Here is a 20,000-nt window from a genome sequence, read left to right as displayed (position 1 = left end):
ATACCTGTTAATCTTTCAAAAGGCATTGACATTTACAATACCAATAGCTCTAAAACTCGCAGTTGCGAGACCTCTTGCATTGTAAATGCTTATTCCTACCTACATGCAGTCTTGTGACTTTAGGTTACTGAACGCAGTCTACATGTCTAGCTTTTCGCACACCTATAGACATGCATTCTCCTCCACTCCATATCCTTCTCAAAAGAAATACTCACACTTCTCTAAATGGTCACGGCGTAGGGCTCTCAAAGATAAAGTACAGGAATTGCTAAAGAATTAAACCTTTTTGACCTTGAAATGAAATGAATTGAAAAATACTCTTGTAAGCGCATAGCTACCCGCGGGCATCCCAGCGCTGGTAACGGCAAGCAGTAGAGAACCAACAGACTAAGGTAAGATCCAGGTTTTTAACAATTTGGGAAAGGCAAGATGGTTAGGTTCTTTGCACAGATGGAGAAGGAGAGAGTTCCAGAGCTTAGCGGCATTGTAAGAGAACAGACGTCCCCCCCTTCTAGCTTTGCTAATCCTAGGAACTGCGGCAAGGTGTAGGGCATCAGAGTGAAGGCGTCTGTTGGGACGGTAGGGCCAAACAATAGAGTGACTGATGGAAGGGCCAATTCCGGCTAACGTCTTGTGAACGATACACATAGCCTTGAAAGTGACTCTCTCCATTCTAGGGAGCCAGTGGAGGGATTTCAAAGCAGATTTTGCCGATTGGTGTTTCGGGATATCCAGAAGAATTTTGGCAGCCCAGTTTTGTACTGTCTGGAGTTTTGAGAGGGTGTCGCATGGGACCCTAAATAAAGGGCATTCCCGTAGTCCAGATGCGATAGAATGAGTGCCTGGACCATGAGCTTCCTTGCCTGGAAGGGGAGGAGGGGAAGAACTTTGCGAAGCATCTTTAAGATGCCATAGCAAGTGGCCGCCACATTGCGTGCTAAGGGTTTGGCCCATACAGTCAAATAAATATGCTAGACGCTTCCAATCGAAGGGCTCTGGTCCATTATAGCTTACACCAGATCTGAGGTACGCTGCCGTAACCAGTGCCACAATTTTGGTAGGGAAGCTTTGTCAAAAATGGACACGAAGGCAAAAAATGAAAACACATGAGCCAAACCATGGACAATAACACTCTCAAATGATGTGTGTGCCAAAATGAAGTCAGTACAGATTTAGAGCTGAGCAAAAGCAACTATTGATCTTAATGCATATTTTCGACATTATCAGAAGCTAACAACAAGTCTGCAATGTAAAGAATTTTGATTTTGAAATAATATTTTCGAAATGAACACAAAAAGTCAATGCATAAGTGACAGTTTCAGTGCAAGACGCAGCGCACGTCTCCTCCACAATGGCGGAGGAGTGACGCCCCTCTGGCTCAGAGCTAGCAGCGGAAAAATAAAACTATATTTTATTATCGTTTTATTTTTCATCTGCTGACTGAGCCATCGTGTGTAGGGAGGGGCTGGCCGGGCCATGGGAGGGAGGAGGAATGAAGTGCTATGTGCTCGTTTAAGTGCGCATGTCTGTTTGGCCGGCCATCTTAGGCCGTCCACACAGACATGCACAGTTAGGTTTCTCTAACCCCGCTGTATTGCTGTATTGTTGGAGAAACAGCACAGACTCCCTGTATCTGAGTGGGTGTTAAACCAGCCCGCTCAGGCCAATCCCGGCGCTGCTCTCATGCTTGGTAATAGCGTGAGAGCAGCGCAGGGATTGCACAGGGAGTCTCAGATGCTGTCCCAGTGTCTGCTGGGTTGGATGACGGAACAACACTGTGAAATACCCAGCATGCCTTTAACACACATTTTTTACCCCGCTTGTTTTAGATCGCATATGCTCTTAAAATGTATGCCTTCACCACCCATTGTTTATATATTTTTATATATATAAACAATGTATTTGTGGAGGGAGACCCCCTAGACCCCTGAGCTTAACCTTAAATGAGTGGTAAACGCATATGTTATAAAAGCATATGTGTTCTAAAAACATGCGTGGTAAAGGTACAATGTGGCAAAAACCCCATTGTTTGTTTTTTTTAACTTATTTTTTTAAAACATTTTTATATATTTTATACAATCAGTAATCTTGTTGGCGGCAGCACCCGAATCTGGCCCTGGCCGTTAGTACAATGCTATGGCCGTTCTTACCCGTGTGCTGGTTGTGGTATGAAAGAAGGAAGATATACAGTTCGGAAAAGGATAGAGGAGTAGGAAAAGGAAAGGAGAAAGAGATAGAAAAGCCCGGAAGAGAGGTATACATTCACATTCACGGCACGACCCCTAGAGGTCGGTAGATCAGACCGCATACCCAAAAGTTCCCGTCTCAGGGTTCTTGAGAGGAGTTAACAGAGCTTCCTCCGTAGCAGCAGTTTAGTGTCTCACATTCATGGGGGCTTGTATGGGTCTAGGGCCTTGTCCAGAGTTTCCCATAGCCCCTTGGAAGACCCCATTGTAAAGGCCGTTTCCCGTCTGCTGGGACCAGGAAGCAGAAGAACACCGAGGCGCGAGGTGGCCGGCAGCTTCAAGTACATTTTTTATTAACCCCTCACACACATCCCCACCCGCTCTACCTCCACACCCCTTCCACCTGCCCTATTAATTTTTGTTTGTGTTGGCCGCCACTGGTAAGACACCACTCAAGAAAGTTAGGTGTCATTCTTCATGGAGGTGGTGGAGAACAGGGCCGTGGATAAATAATACAGTCATGGAGAAGAGCTTCCAGGGTAGGGTCTGAATCATTCTGCCCCAGCCACCAGAGGACGTTAATTAACTTCCAGGTCAGAGAGGGCAGAACCCCATAAAAGATCAGTGGATGCTTTAGACCGTGTTTGTTGTTTCGACTCCTTTGCTTGATGTTATATTTCGCGTCCCTATTTCCGTTCCCACACCTTTCTTGTTTTCCCCTTCGGCAGTGTTCCCCATCTCTCTCTTCATTGTACTGACACATGCACTTGTTTTTGGGCACATCCTGGAATTTTGATAAGGCTACTTTTCTGCCCTTGCCCCAGTTATCCCCTGTGATCTAGCTTAGTCATCAAGACCCTGTTTCAAAACCCTTTTGGTTGAGTGACTGAGATTCAGCTTTCCAGTGGAGTGGACCGCTGCTCATCTTTGGTTCTCGGGCAAGAGTCCAGGTTTGCCTGGGGGTTAGCCACAACGAGGCTTCACCTCACAGCAGGTCAGGCACCGCGAGTATTTTGAAAGTATCTCCCTGTTATTAGATCCCTTCTGTTCTCTCAGTGAGTCGTATTGTGCCTCTTGAAGCGGTGCCATTCTGTATCTTAGAGAGTCCATTCCAGGTCTTCTACCAGACATCTTACTGGCAACCAGTGCTCTCTCTTTCTTTCTTTAATCCCACACCCCCTCTTTCTTCACCTGTTTAGAATCAGCTCTTCCCTACTTTCCTGGGTGATATAGGAAGTAGAACCACCTAAACGGGAGAATTAAACTGGCTGTTGTTAGGCCTGAGTTGCAAGGATTGTGACAAAATGTTATTCCACATTTATTATGTCAATTTTAATCAAGCAGCACATTTGTGGGTCCGGCCCAGAAGTGACTTTCCCTGGGGATTTTATGCCGTGAACTTGAGCACAGTTCCCTGAGAACTAAAACATTTTGGGGCATATTTACAATAACTGGCGCATCCCTGCATATCGGCAGGGATGCGCCAGTTATTGTGCGCCACAGCTCCGCCACCATGGATGCGCCGAATTTACAATGCGGCGCACCATGGGGCAAAAACGGCACAGATGCGTGACGCATCTGTGCCGTAAAAATGGCGCATTGCTGGAGTTGCGTCGCAAGTGCGACGCAGCTCCAGCAATGCTCTGGGGGGCCCTATCTTGTTGATGCTGCGTCAATCCTTACGCCTGCTTCAGGCAGGCACAGGGTTTTGACGCAGCATGGGCCTAAAAGTGACTGAGTGAAATCTTGTAGATTTCACTCAGCCACTTTTAGGAGGCGTTCCTGCGCAGGAACGCCCCCCCCTGCGCAGGAACGCCTACATGTGGCACAGGGCTTTACAACGTGACACATCTCCTAGATGCATCACGTTGTAAATACCCCGCAGCATGGCGCAGGATTTGTGCCGCCACTGCGTCACAAAAGTGACGCAACGGCGGCGTAAATGAGGCGCAAGGGGCTTGTAAATCTGCCTCTTTGTGTTCAGGAAATATCATACTTCATATGGAAAGCATTGATTCTCAGAATAGTTATTTATCCAGTTTGCATCATCCAACAGCATAATTCAGAAAAAACTCCTAGAACAGTGACATAGCTTGATGAGTTTCAATACAATTTTATACAATTAATCAAAGCCACATCTTGAAGCGCAGGCTGTTGCAGCTTTGTGCCTCATTCTAGAGAAAATCTATTTTCTGGAATCACACCTTTTCTGCTGATAGGCACTGTTGTATGTAAGTAAGCAGGTAAGTAAGTCTAGATTTTATATACCTTACTCCACATCAATGTACCTATGAGGTACATATATCTCCAAGGTACGTAGCTGTGGAGTTAGGAAGTGTAAATCTATTCTTCCCTATATGCAATGACCTTTCGATATTCTGTCCTCAATATTCTTGTGCCAGGATACTGTTGGTGTCGATATTCAGTAGTAGAACTGATTTGGTGAAATCACTGGGCCAATGCGGCGATGCACAACCACCAGTGCAGTCAGCACAGCCCTGTCTGTCTACAATACCAACCATTATGGAAGGTGATGCTGCACCGGCCTTGGCAGCCAGCTTTCTATCCTTGAATGACTCTGACTGAAGTCACAGATGCTCCATCATCAGCTGTGGCAGCTGGCTCTCTGCTTGTCAGTGAAGAGGAAGCAGGGCTGCTTACTGCTGGGACTTGGGAGCGCAGACTTACTTGAGCTGAGCTTCTTTAGAGGAGGGAAAGGCTGGAAGCCCCTGAAGAGCATGGCTACTGTCTGCAATGAGGCTTTGAATGTGCTGAGAATGGACTAAACAACTGCATCCCGGCAGCAAACTACAATTCCCAGCTGTATAGGGGCTCTTGCACAGTCTGGAAGGATGGTGGCCATCTTGGCAACCTTGGTATGAATTCTTGTGCATTTGTTCCACAAAGGAAATACAGGAAAACATTTCAGAAAGTAGTCTTGTTGGCGGAACCAAACCTTGAACTATTTTTAGGTCTCGCCTGACCCAGCGCATGCGCTGGTCTGGCGAGACTTATTGAGAGGGCTCCGAAAAGTGCTACCAGGCAAGCCTGGAGCTACAGTGCAGGTGGGCGGGTGCGCGCGCTGCGCTTTACCGCGATTACCTTCACTGATCGCGATCGCGATCACTTTCACTTTCGTGACATAGCCAATAGGTCTCGCTTTTGGGACCTGTTGGACTTGGCCCTTCTGGCAGGTTCACCCCTGAATTTTCTTTGCTTTTATTGGTGACTTGGTGATAGTGGTTTTTGGTTTCTGCGCACTTTCCCTGTGTCCCAGGGTGAAGTGCGTGCGCACTCTGAGTGCATGTGGTGAGATAGGCCTGCCCTCCCATAGGAATGCATGGGGAATGTACGCGTCCCTGGTAGTTCCTGATGCATGGGGTGTGCATGGTCGAGTCTGGTATGTACAGATTTGTGTGGTTAAATGCTGCGCAATGATGCGTGCGGCGTGCGTGTAGCTAGTATGAAAGTGCCACTTCTAGAAGTGGGCACTTCGGTGTGCAGTGTAAAATGTGTGCCTTGTCGCGTGATTGGCTGGCTGAGGTCATGTGACGGGCTAGGGATTCCCCAGAATCCTGAGGGGAGCTGCTGCTGCTGGAGGCCAGGAGGAACCGCCACTTTGGACTGCCTTCCTGCCTGGAGGGCCCAGTGAGCTGGCCCCTGGCCCAGCCTTGCCCCCTGCCCACCTTCCTAAGGACTTTGCTGGACTTTTGAGTTTACTGGCACCCCTAAGCGCCTGGAAGCGCTTTCCATTTACTTATAGTGCTAGGAGCGCTTTAATTGTGGCCAGCAGCGCGGAGCTGCAGCTGATAGCGAGGGAACCCCGACGTAGGGATTCCCTGCTAGTTTTCCACGTTGCGGGTGCCCACCCCGCTTATTGCCGTGCACTTCGCGGGTGCCTACCCCGCTTATTTGAGTATTTAATTAGCGGGTGCCCACCCCGCTCTTGGTGCCGCATTTTTGTGGAGAATTCACGTCGCGGGTGCCCACCCCGCGACTTAAAAACTACCTTGAAAATCACCGCTGCAGCCCCGTTCGGCCGGACAGGAAGTCAGGCAGTGTTCGTGGTGACGTGGGCGGGGCCTCGTCCTAATCCAGGAAGTCGACGGGAGCCTACCCCGCGCTTCCCAGGAGAGCTCCTGTGAAAGTGAGCCCGACAGCAGGAGGAAGCGGAGACCGAGGCTCAGCGGGAGCCTACCCCGCCTACCGGAGGAGAAGAGAGCCGGTGAGTGGGGGCCGCGTGGGACAGAGCGCCTGACGCTCCAACGTCGGGGGCAGCAGGATGAAAGAGTCCCCCGTGTGGGACTCCGACGTCTGGGGCCCTTTGTGATTGGGAGCCTGCGAGGCTCCAAGGCTCTAGGGAGCAGTTCATTTGGTTCTTGAGCCCCGAGAGGGCTCCACCGGAGGTGGGGGCATTTCTGTCGTGCCGGCAGGCACCAGGGCAGTGCGAGTGTCGGGTGGCCCCGGAAGGCAGCGGGCCGCCCCAACGTGTCCCCAAGCCCCGAGCTGTACTCCAACGGTTACGTGTGGCATTCCTTTGCTGTTACGAGCGGCCCCGGAAGGCAGTGGGCCGCTCCAACGCAGGGCACATTATTGATCAGAGCCGGCGAGGCTCAGGGCATTTCGTGTTGCAAAGCCCAGAGGGGCTCAGGGGGCCACAAGTGGTGCATATTTAGAGTCCAGGAGTGGCTCCAACCCCTACCATATTTGTTTAAGAAGGCATAGTGGTGCCCCAGCATCTCTCCAGTTGCCCAGCACTTAGTGGGCAACTGCTACAGGGCGTCCTAGCCCCAACAAGGCCCGTTGGCCTAGGGACTGCCACAGGTGGTGGCGAATGTGAGTTTTGCGCTAATGTGCCTTGTGTTTACACCTCTGAATGTGTTGCGATGCATCATGTGTAATGTGCGTTTACCCCTACAGGTATTGTGATACTTTGGTGGTTGTTTGTTTTCTTCTAGTACAGGTGGTGCTAGTGAGGTCCTAGTTCCCTGCGCGATATTTTCCTAAGGTGGTTAGGGTTGCATAGGTGGTACTTACCTGATACCAGTAGTTACTGGTTGTGTGCTACATTTGCTATTTTGTACTACAGTATTTTATATCCTATGTGCTAATTTCTACAAAGTGCTAATTCCTGACAGAGGTCCATGTGGCCCTGTCCCCTGTACATATAATCCCTTGTAAATTCTGCCCGTGCCTGTTGGCACATTGTAAAGTGTGTGTTTTTATCTAATGTGTTTTGTATAATACAAAGGCTATTTGTATAGAATACCTTGTGTGGAGTTTCCTTTGTGGTGTGCCTTGGGTGTTGTTGCTGGGTGCGCGCGCAAACGCTTTACACATTGCCTCCGGGATAAGCCTGACTGCTCGTGCCAAGCTACCAAGGGGGTGAGCAGGGGTTATCTTTGGCGTGTAACTTCCTTGCCCTGACTAGAGTGGTGGTTTCTGCCTGACTTTGGCGCAAGCCTTAGCCAACCAGAAAACCCATTTCTAACATTGGTGGCAGCGGTGGGATTTGGACTTGCGTTTGCGCTGTACCAAAGGCGAGACCTATTGGCTATGCCAATGCTTGTTCACATTTATACGAGCTGTTTTAAGTCTCTGGCTGATACATTTAGCCAAGGGTTATTATGCAATGGAACAGGAAGGATGCTTAGCTTGGACTATGTTGTTCATGCTATGTGTGAATGTCTAGTGTAAGGTATTAGAGCTCTGGTATGTTTATGTGAAATAAATTAAGAAGACAGCATCATTTAACGCTGTCGATTTTCTTGGGGTGCAACTTGAGTCAAGGAGAAACTATGACTCATCTTCCACAGACAGTGCCTAGTGACAAAGAAGGTCATAGAGAGAAGAGTTAGAGGATATATATTCAAGAAAGACATATATTCAATTCTTTATATGTTCGTTTTCCAGAAATGGAAGTTGAAAGTACAGTGAGTTGGTTACACAGAGCTATTAAGAAGGTTTGTTCCTTCACTTTCACAGTAAAGCACAGAACCCTATTATGAAATGTTACCAAAGAAACTCTTTTGCCTTTAGAAGCCAACTCCATCCTGCAGCCACCCATGGCCAGCAGAAGTGATAAGTCAGAGTCGTGAAGTCCATTTTCTCCGTTTTCTCTCTTGGCCCATTCCCCTTTCTCTGTTTCCACCTATGGCCCATTCTCCTTGCATCCCTGTGTATATGGTCACTGGTGGAAGTGGTGAGAAGTAGAACAGGGCATCTCTGTTGCTGAATTCCGAGCACACGGTTAGTGCATCCTGACAAGTAGTTCCATTTGTCTTGAAGAATTCTTGTACATCGAAGGGCAGATTTATCCATGTTTCAAGCAACGCAACGCAACGCAGCAAGACACCTTGCAGCACTGCGCTGGTGCTGTGTGAAAGTGAGAGGGCAGGAATGCGTCATAGTTAACATTATATGGTGCATTACTGCTCTCTGCCTGCGCTGGCGCACTTTTGGCTGCCTAGCCCCAACGCATGCACTGTTGCATCATGGTGAAAGGATGCCTGTGTTACAGGCAAGATAATTTTTGTGCAGGAAGGATCACCTTCCTGCACAAAAACAAACCTATGAGGCTGTTTCCTCTTTCTACATTTGTTGCAGAAGGCCACACACTTAGAAAGAGGACAAAATAAAGGAGAAATAAAGATGTTTCTCCTCATTACGCCTCCCCTGGGAAGGAGCAGCATTTTGAAGTATTCCCAGGTCTACCACTCATCTTAAATCTCGGAATGTGCCAAATCCAGGAGTGGATGCGTGAAAACACATTTGCCCCACCCATGGAACACCTCCCTGGGGCAGAGTAAATCAAGGCAGTGACTTATGCTGTCTCGCTTTACTCCAGATGTACCAAGCACCGCAGGGTCATGCAAGGTGACCTTGCGTGGTATGATAAATCGGACTTTACTGTTGTGTTGCCCATGTGCTACCATGCGTGACGCGAGGGCAACGCAACACTTAAATCTAGCCCCAAGATCCAGTTCTATTGATACTTTCCTGTCTCTGTTAGATTCTGATACTTACTTTTAGGACTGCCTGTTGAAGTATTTAGCAAAGATTTGAAAACCTTTTCCATCAGCGCTCTTGAAACTAGCACACATAGAAAGAGGAACATGCCTCTTGTGATTGTTTTTGTGCAGGAAGTTGTCCCTTACTGCACAAAAGCAATCATGCCAACAACACAGACACCCTTGCACCTTGGTGCAAGGGTGCCTGCGTTGGCGGACAGCTGCAATTTTTGTGCCAGGTGAAAGCACAGGAATGCACCATATCTTGTAAATATGGTGCATTTCTGTCCTTTTTAATTGGCGTAGGGCAGCGCAGCAAAATGACTTGCGGAGCTGCTATATGTCAATTTAATGTAAATATGCCCTTTGGTGAATAAATCAGAGGTGGCAGTGAGCCACTATGTAATGGGCCATCTGCAATGTAGGTGTCAATATGAGAGGGCACCAAATAACCCACAAAGTCCCCTCCCCTTTTCTGATAAAGGATCACTCTGTGGTCACTCTTACACTAAGAAAGTTTAAGGTGCCCCTAGCATGATGGCAATCAAGTATGTGATTGGATGTTTAAAAGGGATCACAAAACATAACTGCAATGTTTGAAATGCTAAATATGTTCAGGGTTACTAATTGTATAGAATAATTTTGAGAAAATATATTTGTCATGCTGTGTGGTGGGGGGCTGGTAAATATTATTTTCATCGATTAAAAAGTTTGAATCGGTCTTCCGGGCTCTATGAGGGAATGCCGCAATGCTTTCTTTGTTTAATGCACAATATTCTCCTTCATATGTAGTGGGGGTTTAAAGCTAAAGAGGTATTGCCCATTGTGCTCACTATACACCTTCATGTTAGTCTTTGGACTAACATTATTCTCCATGTCATTCAGGAATGTCACAAATTTATGTTATCACCGATAATCTTAGACCCCTCCTCCAGTGTAGTGTAAGAAGGTAGGTTTGTATCGCTGTACCACTAATGTTTAGGTTATAAACGTTTTTGTCGATTAATAATGTTTATGATATGTGTTGGACATGGCCCTTTCTTCAGGTTATCCCCTGACTTTTTGCCTTTTGCCTCCTATTTTTCTGACCTTGTATTTGTAGGCTTTAGAACTCTGGGCACTTTACCTCTGCTGAATTAGTGCAAAGTGCATGTGCTCTCTGTATAAAGTGTAATTCTGATTGGTTCTCCATGATTGGCATATTTGATTTACTGATAAGTTCATAGTAAAGTGCACTGCGTGTGCCCTGGGCCTATAAAGCAAATCCTTCTAGTAGGCCTGCAGCACTGGTTGTGCAACCCACATGACAAGCCCTGTAATCTGGTATCAGGCCTGCCACTGCAGTGTCTGTGTGTGCAGTTTTAAACTGCCATGTCGAACTGGCAAGTGCACCCACTTGCTAGGCCCAAACCTTCCCTTTTACTACATGTAAGGTGCCCGTAAGGAAGGACCAAGGTAGCCCTCTGGCAGGGGCAGTGTAGGTGAAAGGTAGGCCATGTACTGGTGTGTTTTACATGTCCTGATAGTGAAATACTGCCAGTTTCAGTGTTTCACTATTGCAAGGACTAGCCTTCCTACAGGTTATTATTGGAGCTGCCTTGTAACATGTTATAAGTGTAACTGTCAATTGGAAGAGCTACAGATTTGAGTTTGGGCTCCCTGCGCTCAGAATTTAAAAACACATCTTTTAGTAAAGTGGTTTTGAAATTGTGTTTGAAAATGCCACTTTTAGAAAGTGTGCATTTTCTTGTTTAAACATCCTGTGCCTCTGCCTGCCTGTGGAATTAACGTCTGGTTTAGACTGACAGGGTCCAGTTTGTGAATTCACTCTAGACAGTCACACAAAGGGAGCTGAGGTGTGCCCTGCATATCTTGATACCCATCACCAGGCTGATTGGCCCTCCTTAGCTAGAGTGGTGGGAGGATCTGTCACCTGCCCCTGAATAGGCCTGTCCATGGCCTCTCACAATGCTGTCTCTGCCCCCCTGGAGTGTGTCTGGAGCCAAGAACAGGCAGGACAAGAACGTGTGCACTACAAAGACAATCCTTTGAAGAATGCCTACTTCAAAGGCCGAAAGGGGTATAAGTATTGGACCTAAAACCCAAGACTTTTAGAACACTTTTGGATCAAGAGGAACCTCTGCCAAGGAGAAGAGCTGAAGAGCTATGAGGAGGAGTACTGCCCCACTGCTGTGTGTTGCTTTGTTGGGTTGGCCCACAGTTGCCGCTTCTGCTTTGGAAAGGACAAGGACTGGACTTTGCTGTGTATCCTGATTGTGAAGTTTCTCCAAGGGCTTATGTATGCTTGCCTCCTGTTAAGAAAGTCTCACGGCCATCAAAGACTTCATCTGCAGCTTCCCTGAGCTTCACTGCTGGGAGCTCTGACCTGCCAAGTGGTGCCAATTCCAGTTCTGGGCCCTTGGAGGTGTTTCCTCCAACAAAAGGCTGTGAAACCCTGCAAAATCGAAACTTCGCCCTTCCAGCGCCTGTTTTTCTGATGCAAAAGACACACAATTGATGGACGTAATGCAGAACCAATCAAAACATTCACCCCCCAGTCAAGAGATCTGGGTTAAATCCATCATTCTTTTGCTCCCCATGCCACCCCAGTTTAGACCTGGCCATATGCAAATCAGTCTTGGCCCTGTGCCTCATGGGAACAGTCTAGCCCAAACTGCCAAGCCAGGTCCTCCCTGGACCGGAAACAAGCATCCCAGGACCGGTTTTGGGATTTCACCCCTCTTCAGCCAGGATACCTTGAATCCAGTGGCACAGTGAGCCCGGGACCCACGTCTGGGCATACCCGGCGCACTTAGGGCGAGAAAGCAAAAGACACACAATTGATGGACGGAATGCAGAACCAATCAAAACATTCACCCCCATTCAAGAGATCTGGGTTAAATCCATCATTCTTTTGCTCATCATGCCACCCCAGTTTAGATCAGATCAACTGACTGGCGGTGAGTGCTGAACTGGGGTGGCGGAGTGAGCTAAAGAATGATGATAGATTAAACCGAGATCAGTTGACTGGCGGTGAGTGCTTGCAATGTTCATCACTCAGTCCATCATCCCCTTTGGTTTTGCTTTGTTCGCCCTAAATTGGCAGGGTATGCCCAGACGTGGGTCCCTTGCTCACTTTGCCACTGGATTCAAGCTAGGCTGGCTGATGACGGCTGATTAGTCAGAAACCGGTCCCAGGATGCTTGTTTCCGGTCCAGGGAAGACATGGCTTGGCAGTTCGGGCTGGACTGTTCCCATGAGGCACAGGGTCAGATTGATTTACATATGGCCATGTCTGAACTGGGGTGGAGGAGTGAGCTAAAGAATGATGATGGATTAAACCCATCATAACTCCGTGTGGTTACGTTAATCCTTTTGTACTTTTGGGTGCTGATGGGTGTCTCCCTCTGACCGTGGGGAGTTGGGTACTATATCAACGAATGAGTGGCAATATTAAATTAATAATAGTGTGCCCATTACGCACTCCTGTGAGACGTGGTCTCCTTGCAATTGTAAACACAATTGCAAGGAGACCACGTCTCACAGGAGTGCGTAATGGGCACACTATTATTAATTTAATAGTGCCAATCATTCGTTGATATAGTATCTCAAACATGGACAGTTCACCAATCACAAGTTGCCTGGTGTTGCTTTATACATGTGTATTTCACACATTGTAGTTCCCATGCACAGCCTTGAAAATGTGGGAAAATTTACTCACGCGTTTTTAATCTTGGAAACTAGGAATGGTGTTTAGGAGAAGGTTATATTACATTATTCAGCTAAAATTTGTGAGGTGGGTAAAACCAAAAATATATATTTGATCAAAGAAAGATGTATGTATCCACACCTGAGGAGTTCATGCACGTACTGAGACTGTGTGCACCTGTGTGTTGCAACGGAAATGCAATGCGAAAATGAAACCGCTTGATGTGTGTGGCTACAGTGATGGTTGTTTACAAATTAAAAAGAATGCTATACACAGACGTATAGAGTGAACAGTGTTCCATTGACTGGCATTACCACACTTTCCCTATTTAAACAGTACCCCACAAGCAGGGTGAGCCTACCGCCCGGTAGGAAAGGCTCAAGAATCACGGGAAGTGCAGGGAGGAAGCTTGGAATATGGTTCATTTTTGGGATGTGGGTAGCCACTGTATTTGTCCCGTTGTGGTCGGCACCTAAGCAAACCTACCAACCCCAGACATTTCCGAAACCTAGACACTGAGGGGAGTCCTGGGTGGTGTGATCTGTTTGTATGCAACAACTTGTCCTTACCCAGAATGCTCCACAAACATCAAGCTTTTGGAAAAAACCCAGAATTTCCTACATTTCTCTGACAGAAATTTCAGAACGGACAGGAGCAGGCCACAATTCACACTGTGTGAAGTAAATATAGAGCCAATGTTTTCTTCAGATTCTCAAGGTTTCAGCTTATTGCTCTCCCAGAAAATTCACCCACACACATGTAGGGTACTATCGGAAACATGACATGTTAGCGTTTTACTGTTTTCTGGAAGTTCTGGATTTTTGGGTCGCAGAAATGCAATGATATTGTATGTTTGAATCAACATTGTCACATTTGCAGAGGATTGTTTGTGATAAAAGGTGTAGAGGATTCACACAACCTGTGCTATCCTGGATTGATCTGGATCGCTGGTTACAGAAATGTTCAGGGTTGGCCATGGGTCCATGTCCATGTGTCAATGTCCATGGGCGGCCACTGCCTAATTTGTAAAAGTATAGGTGCCGGGCCCAAAGTTTTGTTCAGAAGCCTGCGGCCTGCACCACGGAAGGTCAGGGTGCCCAAGGGGAAGGATGTGTAGTCTTGATTCCACCTTATGCCTCTTACTACCAACACCCTACATTTATCGCTTTATCACACTCTTGCAGGTTCTTTATCCATCCCTGCGTTCTCCCTTTGTTGCTGTTTTTCCATCTTTCACTTCATACTGTTTTCCCCTGTTTGTGTTGTTCCGTGTCACTGTGTATCAAAGTTTGTTGAGCAAACAAACGTTGACACTGGCTCAAATTAAGCACTGGAGGCGGTTGACCTCAGGCCCAAATACTGCAGCCATCCCTGGGTAGCTCCCTCGTTAAAAAAAATGATAATAGCTGGAGTCTAGTATGTGGACCTGTGCTCAAACCTATTGAAAACCAACACATCTTTAAACACTCTCACACTCTGAGGACAAAAGAGAACAAAGATGTGGGAAAACCTTGGCAGGAATAGATCCTTGCCTGAGGAAGGCTGAAAGAATCTTCCATATTTAGGGGAGAACTAATGTGGGAAGTCTGAGAAGCATCATGTTCAGTGCACTTTGCTGGCAAGAGGATGAGGGGTGAGGGAAGTCTGGCACACAGCGAGAGAAAACTTAGGATGTGCAGAAGTTGAAAATCTATGCCCAAAAAATCAGCTTTTCGCCAACATTTGGTTTTTAAATTTCCTGAATGAATTGCACTCAGTTGATTATCTGTGCACCCCAAACCCACAGAAAACCCATACATGTCTGCTATCCACATGTTCAGGAGTCTTAGGGGAACACAGGTATCAGTCGAGCCCTGGCAGCGAGATGTGCCTGCATGAGGGAGGCTAGGAGAAATGAGCATGTTTTGGAAAGAATTGCTAAAAATCTGCCAAACATCATGTTCAGCACATTCCATTGTCCAGTCAGTCAGAGCAATAAAGAACAGGCATTCAGCAATCGAACCCGGAGGAAGTGTAGATGTTGAAAACGTATGGCTGCTGCATGTGGGGAACTGGCTTCAAGTCTCGGCAATGACGCTGAACACCCTGTGATTCTGGGCAAATCCCTTAATCTCCCCATGCCTAACAAAAAATTAATGTGTCCTTATGTAATGCAACTGGTGCTATGTAAAGCGCTCTGATACCCGATTCGGGTCAAGTTCGCGCTATATTAAAACTCCGTAAAGTAAAAATAAATAAAATGATTCCATTCATTCCAGGGCCATGCATGTGAAGACAGGTACCCTAAAACTTTCATTTGCTTTCAAAGATATCCAAATGCACTGCACCTAGTTGATCACCTGCGGGCACCACGAACCCATAGAAACCCCATGCTGGTGCCATCATGCCCACGATACCCAGATAGACGTCACGCCCTGGGATATGTTCCTGTGTGAAAGCGATTGGAGGGAATTACCATGTCAGGGCAAGGGAGGGTTCTAAAATGCCTTGGGTTCAGCAGAATAGAACTAACAGTGAATAACGGGGATTTTTTTCACTGAGGGGTTCTGAGTGAAAGAGACAATTCGAGTTTCATTTGTGTTGTCTATTTGACGTCACTCAGAACCCCCCAGTTAACAGCATCCCCATTAGTCACTGTTTTATCCATAACTTTATGTTTTGTATGGTCCTTCCAAACCATCAGACATGCAGGGGTTGGGGAATCCTAGGGAAGCCTTACACAATGCTGCCTGACCCGCGTCAGCCCCCTCTCCATGTTACCCCTGGCATTCTACCACCCTTCCTGACCACACTCTGTCCACAAACAAAAAAGAAGAGTGCCTGGAACCTAGGCACCTTCCCACACCACCCTCAGGATGACCTCCTATCCCAATCTCTCTTCAATCTACCCCTCCTCCCACCAAATAAGTACAAATAATACCTGGTCTCCTGCCACCCACCCCACCACCCTCTGTGCCTTTCTACCCCTGCCCAAAGCTGTGATCTGAATCAGAGCAGGCAGTCAGTGCTGCACTGACAGAGTCTCCGACGGCCCTGTCAGGATAGGGAGCCAGCGCTGCACTGACAGAGTCTCCGACAGCCCTAAAATCTTGTAGATTTCACTCAGCCACTTTTAGGAGGCGTTCCTGCGCCGGAACGCCCCCCCCCTGCGCAGGAATGCCTACATGTGGCGCAGGGCTTTACAATGTGACGCATCTCCCAGATGCGTCACGTTGTAAGAACTCCGCACCATGACGCAGGATTTGCGCCGTCGCTGTGTCACAAAAGTGACGCAACGGCGGTTTAAATGAGGCGCAAGGGGCTTGTAAATCTGCACCAGAGTCTCCAACAGCCCTGTCGGAGCAGGGAGCCAGTGCTGCACTGACAGAGTCTCCAACAGCTATATCGGAGCAGGAAGCCAGTGCTGCACTGACACAGTCTCCGACTGCCCCGTCGGAGCAGGGAGCCAGTGCTGCACTGACAGTCTCCAACAGCCCCATCGGAGCAGGGAGCCAGTGCTGCACTGACACAGTCTCCAACAGCCCTGTCAGGAGAGGGAGCCAGTGCGGCACTGACAGAGTCTCCGACGGCCCTGTCGGAGAATGGAGCCAGTGCTGCACTGACAGAGTCTCCGACGGCCCCTTCGGAGCAGGGAGGCAGTGCTGCACTGACAGAGTCTCCAACAGCCCCTTCGGAGCAGGGAGCCAGTGCTGCACTGACAGAATCTCCAACAGCCCCTTCGGAGCAGGGAGCCAGTGCTGCACTGACAGAGTCTCCAACAGCCCCTTCGGAGCAGGGAGCCAGTGCCGCACTGACAGAGTCTCTGACGACCCCGTCTGAGCAGGGAGCCAGTGCTGCACTGACAGAGTCTCCAATAGCCCTGTTGGGAGAGGGAGCCAGTGCAGCACTGCCACAGTCTCCAACAGCCCTGTCGGGAGAGGGAGCCAGTGCAGCACTGACAGAGTCTCCGACAGCCCCGTCGGAGCAGGGAGCCAGTGGTGCACTGACAGAGTCTCCAACAGCCCTGTTGGGAGAGGGAGCCAGTGCAGCACTGACAGAGTCTCCGACGGCCCCTTCAGAGCAGGGAGCCAGTGCTGCACTGACAGAGTCTCCAACAGCCCCTTCGGAGCAGGGAGCCAGTGCCGCACTGACAGAGTCTCTGACGGCCCCGTCTGAGCAGGGAGCCAGTGCTGCACTGACAGAGTCTCCAACAGCCCTGTTGGGAGAGGGAGCCAGTGCGGCACTGACAGAGTCTCCGACAGCCCTGTTAGGAGAGGGAGCCAGTGCAGCACTGACAGAGTCTCTGATGGCCCAGTCGGAGCAGGGAGCCAGTGCTGCACTGACAGAGTCTCCGACGGCCCCTTTGGAGCAGGGAGCCAGTGCTGCACTGACAGAGTCTCCAACAGCCCCTTCGGAGCAGGGAGCCAGTGCTGCACTGACAGAGTCTCCAACAGCCCCTTCGGAGCAGGGAGCCAGTGCTGCACTGACAGAGTCTCTGACGGCCCTGTCGGAGCAGGGAGCCAGTGCTGCACTAACAGAGTCTCCGACGGCCCCTTCGGAGCAGGGACCCAGTGCTGCACTGACAGAGTCTCCGAAGGCCCCTTTGGAGCAGGGAGCCAGTGCTGCACTGACAGAGCCTCCTAAATCCCCTTCGGAGCAGAGAGCCAGTGCCACACTGAGAGAGTCTTCGACGGCTCCATCATAGCAGGCAACCAGTGCTGCACTGACAGAATCTTCGACGGCCCCATCCATGCAGGGAGCCAGTGCTGCACTGACAGAGTCTCCAACAGCCCCTTCGGAGCAGGGAGCCAGTGCTGCCCTGACAGAGTCTCCAACAGCCCTGTTGGGAGAGGGAGCCAGTGCGGCACTGACAGAGTCTCCGACAGCCCCGTCGGAGCAGGGAGCCAGTGCTGCACTGACAGAGTCTCCAACAGCCCTGTTGGGAGAGGGAGCCAGTGCGGCACTGACAGAGTCTCTGATGGCCCAGTCGGAGCAGGGAGCCAGTGCTGCACTGACAGAATCTCCAACAGCCCCTTCGGAGCAGGGAGCCAGTGCTGCACTGACAGAGTCTCCAACAGCCCCTTCGGAGCAGGGAGCCAGTGATGCACTGACAGAGTCTCTGACGGCCCCGTCGGAGCAGGGAGCCAGTGCTGCACTGACAGAGTCTCCAACAGCCCCTTCGGAGCAGGGAGGCAGTGCTGCACTGACAGAGCCTCCAACAGCCCCTTCGGAGCAGGGAGCCAGTGCTGCACTGATAGAGTCTCCAAAAGCCCCTTCGGAGCAGGGAGCCAGTGCCGCACTGACAGAGTCTTCGATGGCTCCATCATAGCAGGCAACCAGTGCTGCACTGACAGAATCTTCTACGGCCCCATCCATGCAGGGAGCCAGTGCCGTACTGACAGAGTCTCTGACAGCACCATCCATGCAGGAAGCCAGTGCCGCAGTGACAGAGTGTTTGAAGGCCCCATCGGAGCAGAGAGCCAGTGCTGCACTGACAGAGTCCCCGATGGCCCCTTTGGAGCAGGGAGCCAGTGCTGCCCTGACAGAGTCTCCAACAGCCCTGTTGGGAGAGGGAGCCAGTGCGGCACTGACAGAGTCTCCGACAGCCCCGTCGGAGCAGGGAGCCAGTGCTGCACTGACAGAGTCTCCAACAGCCCTGTTGGGAGAGGGAGCCAGTGCGGCACTGACAGAGTCTCTGATGGCCCAGTCGGAGCAGGGAGCCAGTGCTGCACTGACAGAATCTCCAACAGCCCCTTCGGAGCAGGGAGCCAGTGCTGCACTGACAGAGTCTCCAACAGCCCCTTCGGAGCAGGGAGCCAGTGATGCACTGACAGAGTCTCTGACGGCCCCGTCGGAGCAGGGAGCCAGTGCTGCACTGACAGAGTCTCCAACAGCCCCTTCGGAGCAGGGAGGCAGTGCTGCACTGACAGAGCCTCCAACAGCCCCTTCGGAGCAGGGAGCCAGTGCTGCACTGATAGAGTCTCCAAAAGCCCCTTCGGAGCAGGGAGCCAGTGCCGCACTGACAGAGTCTTCGATGGCTCCATCATAGCAGGCAACCAGTGCTGCACTGACAGAATCTTCTACGGCCCCATCCATGCAGGGAGCCAGTGCCGTACTGACAGAGTCTCTGACAGCACCATCCATGCAGGAAGCCAGTGCCGCAGTGACAGAGTGTTTGAAGGCCCCATCGGAGCAGAGAGCCAGTGCTGCACTGACAGAGTCCCCGATGGCCCCTTTGGAGCAGGGAGCCAGTGCCGCACTGACAGAGTCTGCAACAGCCCCCTTGGCGCAGGGAGCCAGTGCTGCACTGACAGAGTTTCTGACTGCCTCATCTGAGCAGGGAGCCAGTGCGGCACTGACAGAGTCTCCGACAGCCCCATTGGTGCAGGGAGCCACTGCTGCACTGACAGAGTTCAGCCCTGTCAGTGCAGAGAGTCAGTGCTGAACTGACATAGAGTCCGACAGCCCCGTCGGAGCAGAGAGCCAGTGCTGAACTGACATAATATTCGACTGCCCCATCAGAGCATGGAGTCAGTGCTGCACTGGCAGAGTCTCCGACAGCCCCTTTGGAGCAGGGAGCCAGTGCTGCACTGCCAGAGTGTTGGAAAGGCATTCGCCGGAGGGGGGTTCGATACACGTCTTGCCCACCCCTTTGACCCACCTCTCCCAAGTAGGCCGAACCAGGCGCGCACACCCTGAGCTTACACTACGAACAGAGTGACACCACACGTATTCTTTGTAGGACGATAGGTTCTTTTATCGAAGGTTTCAAGGGATCTTTATGATCCAAGGTGTAAGTAGTACATCAGCGGCACAAGATACTACAAATCGGTGGTAGGGGAATGGGGGTAGCGGGACAGTCTTTGAATGTAGTGTCTCTGCAAAGTACCCTACAGATAGCTCACAATCCTCGAGCTGGAGGGTGTTGTTTCTCTGGGCGATCTCTTGCCAATTCGTCCTCGAGGGGAGAGCCGCGAGTCACTCAGCAGGCACAGGTAGTCGGAGTTCGGGAGCCGCGATCTCGTCAGCAGGGCGCAGATGGTTCAATGGCTGGGGGCCGCGAGTCCCTCAGCAGGCCCAGGTGGTTCGGAGTTCGGGAGCCGCGATCTCGTCAGC

Source organism: Triturus cristatus, chromosome 9, assembly GCF_964204655.1.
Source record: "Triturus cristatus chromosome 9, aTriCri1.1, whole genome shotgun sequence".
NCBI lineage: Eukaryota > Metazoa > Chordata > Amphibia > Caudata > Salamandridae > Triturus > Triturus cristatus.
The sequence above is the reverse complement of the archived record's forward strand: the minus strand, read 5'-3'. Positions refer to the sequence as shown.